The 12,210-nt window shown below is 41.7% G+C and overlaps 1 long non-coding RNA gene across 2 annotated transcripts in view; it reads right to left on the bottom strand.

Moving 5' to 3' along the window:
- LOC121818589 (uncharacterized) overlaps positions 1–12,210 on the bottom strand; it is a 162,517-nt gene that overhangs the window by 125,102 nt on the left and 25,205 nt on the right. The window lies entirely within an intron of this gene.

The following is a 12,210-nucleotide window of genomic DNA, read 5'->3' as shown; positions in this document are numbered from 1 at the left end:
AGGGGCAAGAGGAGAAGGGGACGACAGAGGATGAGATGGCTGGATGACATCACCGACTCAATGGACATGAGTCTGAGTGAACTCCGGGAGCTGGTGATGGACAGGGAGGCCTGTCGTGCTGCGATTCATGGGGTTCACAAGGAGTCAGACACGACTGAGCGACTGAACTAAACTGAACTGATGAGAGTCTAAGATTTCCTTGTATTCTACCCTGCCTCTGTATCTAGATTCAACACACAAGTGCCCTTCCCAGGCAAATTTTCCAGTCTATTCAGAGAGCAATTTCTTGCGGCTCCAGCTGGTAGAGAAGCCTCTCCATCCACCTATTCTATATCCAAGCCTCGAGGTGATCACTCGGATTGACAACCCAGAGCACATCCCTGCCCACTGCATCTGCTGACTTGGGAGCCTGGAGTCGTTATTCATGTGAGGTCACTCCTCATCTTCCCTAACAGCTGGCTCCTGTGTGCTGCAGGCTGCAGTTGATGGTTTCCTGTGTTATTCATGAATAAGAACATTAGATACCCTCTGCTGTCCAAATATTTGTCAACATGATGGGACTTAGATTGGTTTGGGCATGTTTATAGATTTACTCTCAATCACACACAGTTACTTTCACATCAGTGAAAGGAAAGAAAAAGAGGGAGTTCAGTCAGCCTACCATTTTGATCAAGAAGCCTCTCTGGAATAGTTGCAGTTTAGGAATGACCTGCTCACGCCTTCTCAATCTTCATTGATTCTGTGTCCCCTCCTTCTCTCAGCCTCTTAAGATTGGACCATGCCATAGTTCAGTCCTTGGGGTGGATCTCTCTTTTATGTATTGTCTCCCTTAATGATCACATCCAGTCGTCTCATTCATGGCTATAAATACCACCCATGTGCCAAATATTTTAGCGTTAGCTCAAACCCCTCTCCCCAGTTTCATACTCATGCTTCTAACAAACTATTATAGATAAGAGCTTCAAATTCACCCCCCAGAGCCTGGCTCTCTGGCCTGTTTCTGTGTGTGATCTACAATCAAATGTGAAAAGTGCCTCACAGCTTGGTGTTTCCTCTCATATCAAGGAGTCTCAGAGCCTCTCCTAAATGAGAGCACACTTCGTGTCCAGGCACTGCAGCAGACTTGGTACTTTATTCTCAAGGAAGCATTTCAGTATCTTCCAATACCCTCTCCCATTTCTACTGCAGCTTTAGAAATTTACCAGTTTTTCTTTCTTTTTTTTTTTTTTTTTTGCAGGGAGCGGTTTCTCATTCCTGATTTGCAGTGCTGATGTGCATGCTTGCATTTTTTTTAAAAACATGGTCTATTTGTCATGCTAGGAGAACTAGGGAGGGAAGAACTTGATGCTGTGCTCATTTCACCACTTAAGCAAAATCTTCCTTATTGTGGGGACAATTTGCCCTTCCTTGTGGATTCAAATCTTCACAGCAAATGTATTTCAGGTCATCACTCTTTTACTTGTTTTAGATCTATTTGAGTAGCACAGACACCAAGTTTAAGTGGCACAGATATCAAGATATATGCACACATAAACTTTTACTTGGGTCCTGATCAGCACAGAAACAATGGCGCCACTCAGTGACTTTCAGTCATGAGAGTCATCACAGCATTGAGATATAGTTGAAATCTACATCAGCAGGAAAGACTCATAGGCTAAGAGGGTCTGCTTTTTAATGACGTCTTTGCCATTCAGCCATAAAAAAAAGAGTGAATGCCATTTGCCCCAACAGAGATGGACCTAGAACGTATGATATCAAGTGAAGTACGTCAGAGAAAGACAAATACATGATATCACTTATATGAGGAATCTAAAAAGAATGATACATACGAACTTATTTACAAAACAGAAATAGACGCACAGGCAGAAAACAAACTTACGGTTTCCGAAGGGGAAAGGTAGGGAAGGATAAACTAGTAGTTTGAGATTAACATATACACATGTAAAACAGATAACCACAAGGACCTGCTTTTGAGCACAGGGATCTGTACCCAACATTTTGTAATAGCATATAAGGGGAAATGATCTGAAAAAGAAGAGATGTGCGTGTGTAACTGAATCACTTTGCTGTACACCTGAAACCAACACAACATTGTAAGTCAACTATACTTCAATAAAAAAATAATTTAAAAAATAATAAAGTTTAAAAATTTTTACATTTTTAAAGTCTTTGCCAGTGCAGCTCTTACAAAGATGTGTGTGTGTCTAGATGTTTGCCTTGCCTTCTAAAATACTATGTTATCTGAATATAAAACAAAATTAAAGTAGAGAGAAATAATGATGACTTCTCAGCCTTTACATGTCTTCCTTATGGGGTCCTTCTTAATTAAAACTTCTAAGTGATCCAAGAGAGATACTTTTTCTTATACACGTCATCCTCATACCTGTAATTATGCAAGTAGCCGCCGCTCCTCCCCTTTCAAACCACAGGCTCTGGAAAGTATATTCCACATTTAGAGCAGTGCCCTTAAGGGGAGCCACCTGCACTGCCTAAAGTTATGTCAGAGAGATGCTAACCACAAAACACTCCAGGCTGAGACACACAGTTATTTTCTGGGTGTGCTCTTGCCTATTTAGAGCTGTGATTAAAATTAGAAGTGTAGGCATGACACTGCTTTCTGCATTTCTTTTTTAGCCATGTCAGTGCCAAAGTGGTTTGTATGATGCTCGTTATTATTTCTTTTGATGTTTTACTCAAGGATGAACCAAACATATGATTTAGAGCCAACTCTGCTTTTGCTATTTTGGTTTTTTAAATTATTGGTATGTATTATCCCGGGTTGGCCCAAAAGTTCATTCAGATTTTTCCATAACATCTTATGGAAAAAATGAATGAACTTTTAGGCCAATCCAATATTTAAGGATCTTAAAGAAGTCTAGCTTAAAGACTAAAAAGGAAGTCCAGCTTTAAGGAAGAGAAGCTATGACAACTTAGACAGCATATTACAAAGCAGAGACATTACTTTGTTGACAAAGGTCCATCTAGTCAAAGCTATGGTTTTTCCAGTAGCCATGTATGGATGTGAGAGCTGGACCATAATGAAAGCTGAACACTGAAGAACTGATGCTTTTGAACTGTGATGTTGGAGAAGACTCTTGAGAGTCCCTTGGACTGCAAGGAGATCCAACCAGTCCATCCTGATGGAAAACAGTCCTGAATATTCATTGGAAGGACTGATGTTGAAGCTGAAACTCCAATACTTTGGCCACCTGCTGTGAAGAACCGACTCGGTGAAAAGACCCTGATGCTGGGAAAGATTGAGGGCAGGAAAAGGGGATGATAGAAGATGAGAGGGTTGGATGGCATCACTGACTCAATGGACATGAGTTTGAGCAAGCTCCAGGAGTTGGTGATGAACAGGGAAGCCTGGTTTGCTTCTGTCCATGGAGCCGCAAAGAGTTGGACATGACTGAGCAACTGAACTGACTGACCGAAGAAAGTCTATGGAGTGCCATGTCTCATTCATTTTATTTTCACTCATTTAAGTCGCCTTCCTCAGGAGAGAAGAAAGACGTCAGGATCACTCTGTCCACAGTACTCTGCTCATGTCACTTTGCTATGGCACTCTGAAGTCAGAATCACTGTGCTTTCAGTCTATTCCCCAAACTCTCAGCTGCTGCTGCTACTACTGCTAAGTCGCCTCAGTCGTGTCCGACTCTGTACAGCCCCAGACAGCAGCCCACCCGGCTCTCCCGTCCCTGGGATTCTCCAGGCAAGAATACTGGGGTGGGTTTCCATTTCCTTCTCCAATGCATGAAAGTGAAAGTGAAGTTGTGTCTGACTCCTAGCGAGCCTGTGGACTGCAGGCTACCAGGCTCCTCCATCCATGGGACCTTCCCAGCAAGAGTACTGGAGTGGGGTGCCATTGCCTTCTCCGTCCAGTTGCCAACTCAGCTCAGCAGTGACAGGCAATGAGGGATAAAATAACTGAAGAAGAAAGGTCTGCAGAGGGGTGACATTGAGTAAGCAAAGATCCACAGGTAAATTCAACGTTTAAGATGGCAAAAAAAAAGACCAAGAAATGCCTGAGAAACTATAATTTTTAAGTTTTAATAAGAAGCCTCTAATTTTTTTTTAGGAAAAACTCCTTTACCTCAGTCTCTATGGCTGAAAAATTCAGTGTCCAATTATGAGATCAGTTTTCCAAAGCTTGATGAAATCATCGTTTTCGATTCTCAAACACAAGACAGTTTTGGAAGGAAGCATGCCTCTACTCAGCCAATTTTCTCAAAACCTTGGAGAGATTTCAGTTTTTCTTCTGAAAAGCCTCCTTTCTCGTTGCAGTACATGTGAATTTAGCTAGCACTTGCCCAGAACTTATCATGGCTAGGTAAATCATTATATCTACAGCACAATCAATAAAATGACTAATATATCACAGCTCGAAAGTTAAAATGATTAACCCTTTGACATGAATCTTTTACACTTAGATTCTTCATTTTAAAAATCCGTGTAGACTTTTTTTTTTCCCCTGAAGATTGCCTTGTATTATTTAGTAGCCTGCCAGTTTTCCATTTTACGACAAATTGGGAAAATATTTTTATATTTTAAATATGAACATTATTTTAATGGTTGTATAATAAACCATTATATACATGTTGTGTTATCTGGGCTTCCCAGGTAGCCCACAGTGGCAAAGAATCTGCCCGCCAATGCAGGAGACACAAGAGACCCAGGTTCGATCTCTGGGTCGGGAAGATGCCCTAGCGTAGGAAATGGCCACTCCCGTATTCTTGCCTGGAAAATCCGTTGGACAGAGGAGCCTGGCTGGCTGCAGTTCATGGGGTCCCAAAGAGTCTGGCATGACTGAGCGACTGAACACACTCACAAGTGTTATCTAGGCAGACAGGAGACAGGGCAGCAAAAGACAGACTCAGGCACTGACTCAAATCCCAGCAACTAACTTCATCCTTCTATGCCTCAACTTTCCTCATTGATAAGGTAAGACCTAGTTCATAGCTTGCTGAAGAATTAAATGGGTTAAAAATGGACAGTGCTTAGAAAAGTGCCTGATACATAGGAAATACTACCAAGAATTTGCTAATATGTGTCTAGTATTTACTATTACATAGGAAGCTGCCATGAATCATAGCTAAATGTATAGCTTCCATGAAATCAAGCATCGGACACGACTGAGTGACTTCACTTTCGCTTTTCATTTTCATGCGTTGGAGAAGGAAATGGCAACCCACTCCAGTGTTCTTGGCTGGAGAATCCCAGGGACGGGGGAGCCTGGTGGGCTGCCGTCTGTGGGGTCGCACAGAGTCAGACACAACTGACACGACTTAGCAGCAGCAGCAGCAGCATGAAGTATAGCTAAATCACTGCACATACCTTTTTACATCTCTTTTTACTGTTTCCGAAGAATACAATGGTTTCCCTTGTGGTTCAGGGGTGAAGAGTTCACCTGCCAATCCACCCCTGAGTCCAGAAATCTTGCAACAATTCACATAACCAACAGCAACACATGTAAGTAACACCTTCTTATACAGGGTCCCTTTCATCCATTTTGATAAGGGAAAAACTTTATTTCCTTGCTTTAACATTATTTATTTTTTTAATTCCTAGAGATACTGCAAATTTTTTTCATGTATTCTTATCAACTGTTTTTTTGGTCATTTTGTAAATTGTCAAGCATGCACTTCTTTTTCTTTCCAACTGATTGTCTTTCATCTGCTCTAGGTTTTTTGGAATCTCTTAGAATGCGTAACTTTATATTCATTATCTTTACTCTCATTGTATTAATTTCATAACATTTTCCTCTGGGATAGGGTAAATGATTTTCATTCATTACATGTCTTATCTAAAGAGCCAAGCTACTTTGAACTGTTTCTATTGCATCATTATTTTTATTGGATTTTTAATAATAATATATTCACATGAATCGGCCTCTAGAGGTTATAAACATCTATACAGCAGACTTTCATTTCTGGAAAAATGGAGGAAGTATGCTTTTCCCTATTCCACTCACTACATACAACTAAAAACCTTGAACGTCACATGGGAAACAAAGGTAAGACTATGAAAAGTGGAGAAAAGTAGGCAGATCAGTTCAGAAGGAGGAATGACACAGTGGTGAGTCTCCTAGATTTTCATCTGGCTTCAAATATCTCAGATTTGGAGCTGGAGAAGCTGGAAACCCAGAAGCACCAATCCACATACACCTCTAAAGGCCCTAACTAAAGCCTGCTCTCTATAGCCAGGAAAAAGGGCAGGCTAAGACAGAGAACTTCGAAACAATAATTGCGGTAGTCTTCCTCTATACCACAGGAAAAATATAGTCCTTTCCCATCCAGGCCAGCAAAGGCTGAAATGGGGCCTATATTTCCACTCTCACCCATCCATAATGAGGGGCTCAAACCCTGCAGAAGTAGCATTGGAAAAATCTGACTCAAGTCAGGAACTAAGACTTTTATCCCCACTGGATACTAAATGTGTGCAGAGGAAGCATTTGAGGCAAGTAAACTATAAACTGGGGAGGTTAGAAGAATGTGAAGGGAGGCAAAGTTTCTATGCTTCATTTGAACTGGTAGAATGTCAACCCCAATAGACTGTGACAGGTTACATACAAACATATAATGGAATATCTGGAGCGACCACTAACCAAATTATTTGAAGTGATATACTTAAAAACACTGCTGGTAAATCAAAACGGAATTCTAAAAATGGTTCAAGTAACCCACAGGAAGTGAGAAAAGAAAAGAGAAAGAAAAAATAGAACAGAAAGTAACAAACAAAATGGCAGACTTGAGCCCTAGCATGTTAATAATTATATGAAGTGCAGTTATTGTGGGATTTTCAATGTTTGCATGGGCTTCCTGCTCAAGATGGGAGATGGAACACATGTCTTTGCCTCACCACCTGGGGTCTCAGCGGACTATAGATTTTGATACATTTCTGGAAGACAGAAAGCAGATGGAGTCACGCTGACAGAAAACAGAACATAGGAAATAAAAGAAGGATGGAGTAGACATGGGAAGCATTCTTCTTGGCTAACCCCTTGTGGCTATTTCCCTAGATCTACTAACTAAAGTGTTATCACCTTGCAAAGGGGGTAATTCAGGCTGTATGAATGGTGGTCTTTCTATTGTCAGTACCTGGGCCCTATAAGTAAATATTTTGACCACCACACCTAATAACAAATCTCCAGCCATTCCTTCCTCCTCCAACCCACCCACTAATTTGTTATTTCATTCATATGACTAAGAGTCACTGATTGGCTACTAAATGCTAGGCACTGTTGTAGATGCTGGGGAAACAAATAAATGTGCAAGGTCTCGGAGGTGGTAGTTTCCATCGTAATGGAAAACAGTAAATGTGAAAAGAAAGACATAAAGGTGGTCATTTCAAATAGCAGTAAGCACAATGAAGGTAGAGAATTTGTGCATACATCACAAATAAATGTATTAACTATATATATGTATTAAAATATATTAACTATACATATATATTATAAATATATTAACTATATATATTATAAATATACTAATTATATATATATTATAAATGTATTAACTATATATATAATAGCATTCCAAGGGCTGTTTGTACCAATGGTCCCCAACCTTTTTGGCACCAGGCACTGGTTGCATGGAAGACAATTTTTCCATGGACTGGGTGGCAGAGGATGGTTTCAGGATGATTCAAGTGCATTAGATTTATGGTGCACTTTATTATTATTACATCAGCTCCACCTCAGGTTATCAGACAGTAAATCCCAGAGATTGGAGCCCCCCTGGTGTATAGAACACCTACCCCAAGTGATGGAGATCTCAACACCATTAGCAAGTGGTGCAACTCTAGATTCCCATTCCTAGAGATGCTTCCTGGTACCACTTCCAGGCCACTGTTTTAGGTCAGGTTCCATAATAGTCACACCGAAGATGAGGATTCCTGTGCCACTGATTTTTTAAGGAAATGTTCGGGGTGGGGTGGGGGGCAAGGAGGGAATTCTTAGGGAGGGAAAGAAGCAGAATTGGGCAGCAAAGGAACTGGGCAAATGGGGTGGTTTCAGCTAAAGTGTGACTCAGCTTGACCTCACTGGGAGCTGTGGAGCATGAAATATATCCCAGAGGTTGTCCTGTGAAGTGAGTGAAAGTTGCTCAGTCTTGTCTGACTCTTTGCAACCCCATGGACTATACAGTCCATGGAATTCTCCAGGCCAGAATACTGGTGTGGGTAGCCTTTCCCTTCTCCAGGGGATCTTCCCAACCCAGGGAGTGAACCCAGGTCTCCCACATTGCAGGCAGATTCTTTACCAGCTGAGCCACAAGGGAAGCCCAGGAATGCTGGAGTGTGTAGCCTATCCCTTCTCCAGCAGATCTTCCCGACTCAGGAATTGAACTGGGGTCTCCTGCATTGTAGGCGGATTTTTTAGCAACTGAGCTATCAGGGAAGCCCAAGAGGTTGGCCTACCCAGTGGTAAAGGTAATGTACTCTTAAACCTGTGCTTTGATCAGTGTTGGGCTAGAAGCTGCCCTTGGCCACACTGGGAAGTGGTGGATGCAATCTTGTTTAAGGATCATGACACATTAACCTTTTATGTTGAACACTTCCCCTCATACTGCTAGTGGGTGTGACATAAATCCTGGTAACACAATCTATCTTTTAAGATGGTTCAGGATCCAGCCCTGCCTTCTTGCTGAAGCACCAGCTGAACTTGAGGAGAAAGAATGAATGTTCCAAATTCAACCTTAGCGGGCTACCAAATGAATGAGATAGAAATTGCCTACTGCACATTTTCTCTATGCAATACTAATAGCATATATTTAGCCCATTCATTGGACTTCTTTCCTACAAGAATGCTTCCACTGATTCCTAGTCACGGAAGGGTGCATTCCCCCAGGCTTTTGGAGTCCTCAAATTATCACAATTGCCAATAAGAGACAAGGAAAGAGAAATGAGAAGAAGCAGTGAGAGATCTTCTACCTTCCTCATTATTTACGAATCATCACATGTCCCCAATTTCTGTCCTGGATGCAAACTGTGTTTTCAGCATTTTAAGAAGAAATTGAGAAATTTTTCTGTAGCTCTGATATATATAATTTCTGGAGTCTACGCCTCTACGTGCTGGAAATACAAAAGGGGAAGTATCCCAGTTCAAGTTTAGTAAACTATAACTCTTCCTGTTGTCAAGGATTTCACAGCTTCGCTCACACTTGGGAAAGCTCTCAGAACAGATCTGACAATATTTCGCAAATACCACAAAAGAACTTGCTCAGCAAGGAAAATTCCAAGCTTGGCACTAAACAATGTAATCTATCAAATGGCACCAGCCAGTCTCACTCAACATGATCAGCACCAATTTTTTCTTGGACTAGAGGGGGCCCTGACTTGGGCCCCACTCTGGTCCTTCTCTGGACATGACCTTTCTCATGGGGTAAGGAGTCTGAGTTGCCAAGGAGACATGCTTCCCTAGAGTCAAATTTCCCTCCTTTTAAACCATGTTCCAGGTATCAGACACCCTAGAATTTCAGAGCTGGCACAACCCTTTTTCTCAGTTCCTCTAATCCAAACTGGACAGTTCTGGTATATGTGCCAAGGGGCAGCTGCTCTGAAAATATTAACACTGATGTGTGCATGAGATCCTTCATGTGCTGGGAAGACTCCAGGATGGGAAAGAAAAAGAGATGATGGTTCAGAGTTCAGTTCTTCCCATACTATCAAATTCTAGAAGGGAGCTCCAAAGAGTTCCAGAATTCTAATTGTGTGCATGTGTGTAACGGCATTAATACATAATACTATAATTAGCATTAATAGCATATATTAATTATATCTATTCCAATCATCACAGAATCATTCCAGGAACTCTGCCTCCAGCTCAATGTTCCTAGTTGCTCTAAGCAACTATTCACCCTAGGGGTCTTGCCATCTCACCAGAACATCTAAAGAGTGGGTTTCCATCACAATTAGAAACCAAAGACTTTGGTCCCCTTCTCAGCCTTGGAGAGTCTCGTCCTTTATGTTGTTGATTTCTTACACCTAATCTCTCCAATTATTTTAGGCTTTCTCAAGGGCCAAGAAGAAAGACTGTACAAGCAGCTCAGGCTTTAGGCACTGAGAAAATATCTGTGGCAAAGGAAATGATGGTTTTTAGACTAGGAACAAATTTTAGAGGGAAAAGCCATCTCAAATATCTCTAAGTTTTCTAGCAGCAAAAAGAAAATGCAAAGTAGTACCTCAACAATCATGTAGGATATTTGACTTATTACATATTTACATTATTTTAGACAACACTATAAAAATTTATCGTATTGAATATATGTGCCTATATTCTTGGGATATATTTCAAACAGCAGAAACATGAGATATTATTTGAGGGGTCCTTCTTAGTTAAACAGATAGAGAGTGAGGTCATTGATTTCACATTTGAAGGGCAAAGGGAAATTTTTGTCTTTTGAACTTGCTTTTCCAAGAAGATATGGTTAGATAGCATCACCAACTCAATGGACATGAATCTGAGCAAACTCTGGAAGATAATGAAGGACAAGGGAGGCCTGGCATGTTGCAGTCCATGGAATGGGGAAGAGTTGGATGCGACTTAGCAACGGAACAACAACCTTAACACACCTTACAGGCAAGATGGACTAATTGTGTGGAAGCCAGAGGTGTCCTAGAAGATACTCAACTCCTTATGCCTGACATTCAAAGTTAGGAGAACTTGTTTGGGATGGATTGTGATGGTCTGACCAAGTTCTTCCATCAGGAAAGAATAATAAAGTCACCGCCACCCCCACCAGGAGGGAAGCGAAGTTGGGGATGGTATCAGACCTCCTCACAGAGCTATGAAGTTTGGTAGGGGAGGCTGGTTCTGTACAGCATGAGGCTGATTAAGCAGTTCTGTATCAGTGACACACAGAAAGGTTTGCTAATTCAAACACTTGCCCAAGCACAGAGTCGTGTTTGGACTAGCAGAGACACCTCTGCACCAGTGGACACGCAGGCCACATCTCCAACAGCAGCACCTGCAGCAGCACTGATGGACCAGTCCATCCCCCCAGTTCCCTGCCTCCTCTGGGATGTTAAGACAGAGCTGGCCACTTCTGCTTAGGGTCCTTGACCATTGAGGATCTAAGGGGAGAGAACTCAAGAGGAAGAATCTATGGGGGTTTGAATTAGTAATTGGAAAAATAAGAAATGGGAATATATTTGCTTCCCAAGCTGGAGAAATGGGTTAATAAATACACAATCAGAATAGCAGATTTGTTCACACCATGGTGCAGAGAAAATAGATAAAATGTAGATTCTTTGTTACTTTCTCGAATATTCCCACCAGCTGCATAGACGGGAAACCTATGGTTTAGTTTACCATAGTACACCTGGCGAAATAACATTATTTAGATAGCCCTTTAGGAATGTAGGCACCTCATATGAAATTCTTTAGTTTGTGAAACCAGCAGGAGCCTACGTGGCTCCTGGGCATGGAAGCCTTTCTGTGTCCCCCATTTCTTATTTGTAGGGAATAAGCTTCAGCTTCTAGGACCCTCCCAGAGGTCTAAAGAGCAGAGTCTAATTAGTTGCTAATCAGGAATGGAGGGGATGCAGAGACAAGGGAGGAGGGGACCTGGGCAAGCTTGATGCATGAAGCAGGGCACTCAAAGCCTGTGTTCTGACACAACACAGAGGGATGTGATGGGGAGGGAGGTGGGAGAGGAGTTCAGGAAGGGGGTGCACACGTGCGCCCATAGCTGCTTCATGTCAATGTATAGCAAAACTCACAATATTGTAAAGTAATTAGCCTCCAGCTAAAATAAATTAATTTTTTTAAAAAGAAACAGTGCACAGCTGATTTACAATGTTGTGGTAGCTTCAGGGATACAGCAAATTGATTCAATTATATATATACATATAGAAAAAAAGATTATCCCAGAATATTGTGTTACCTGTGCCAATTATTCTCTGAAATTAAAATAATAAATAAAATATTTTTATTAGATTAAAAAAAACAACAATAGTGCAGGGCTTCCCTGGTGGCTCAGTGGTAAAGAAACTGCCTGCCAGTGCAGGAGACACAGGTTTGATCCCTGATCTGGGAAGATCCCACATGCCACAGGGCAACTAAACCCGAGCACCACAGCTCTGGAGCCGGGGCCCCACAGCAAGAGGAGCCACTGCAATGAGAAGCTCATGCGCTACAAGGAAAGAATAGCTCCCACTTGCCACAACTAGAGAAAAGCCCATGCGGCAATGAAGACCCAGCCCTGCCAAAAA

Source organism: Ovis aries, chromosome 2 (assembly GCF_016772045.2).
Source record: "Ovis aries strain OAR_USU_Benz2616 breed Rambouillet chromosome 2, ARS-UI_Ramb_v3.0, whole genome shotgun sequence".
Taxonomy (NCBI): domain Eukaryota; kingdom Metazoa; phylum Chordata; class Mammalia; order Artiodactyla; family Bovidae; genus Ovis; species Ovis aries.
Note: the sequence above shows the minus strand (reverse complement) of the source record. Positions and strands in the feature narration are given on the sequence as shown.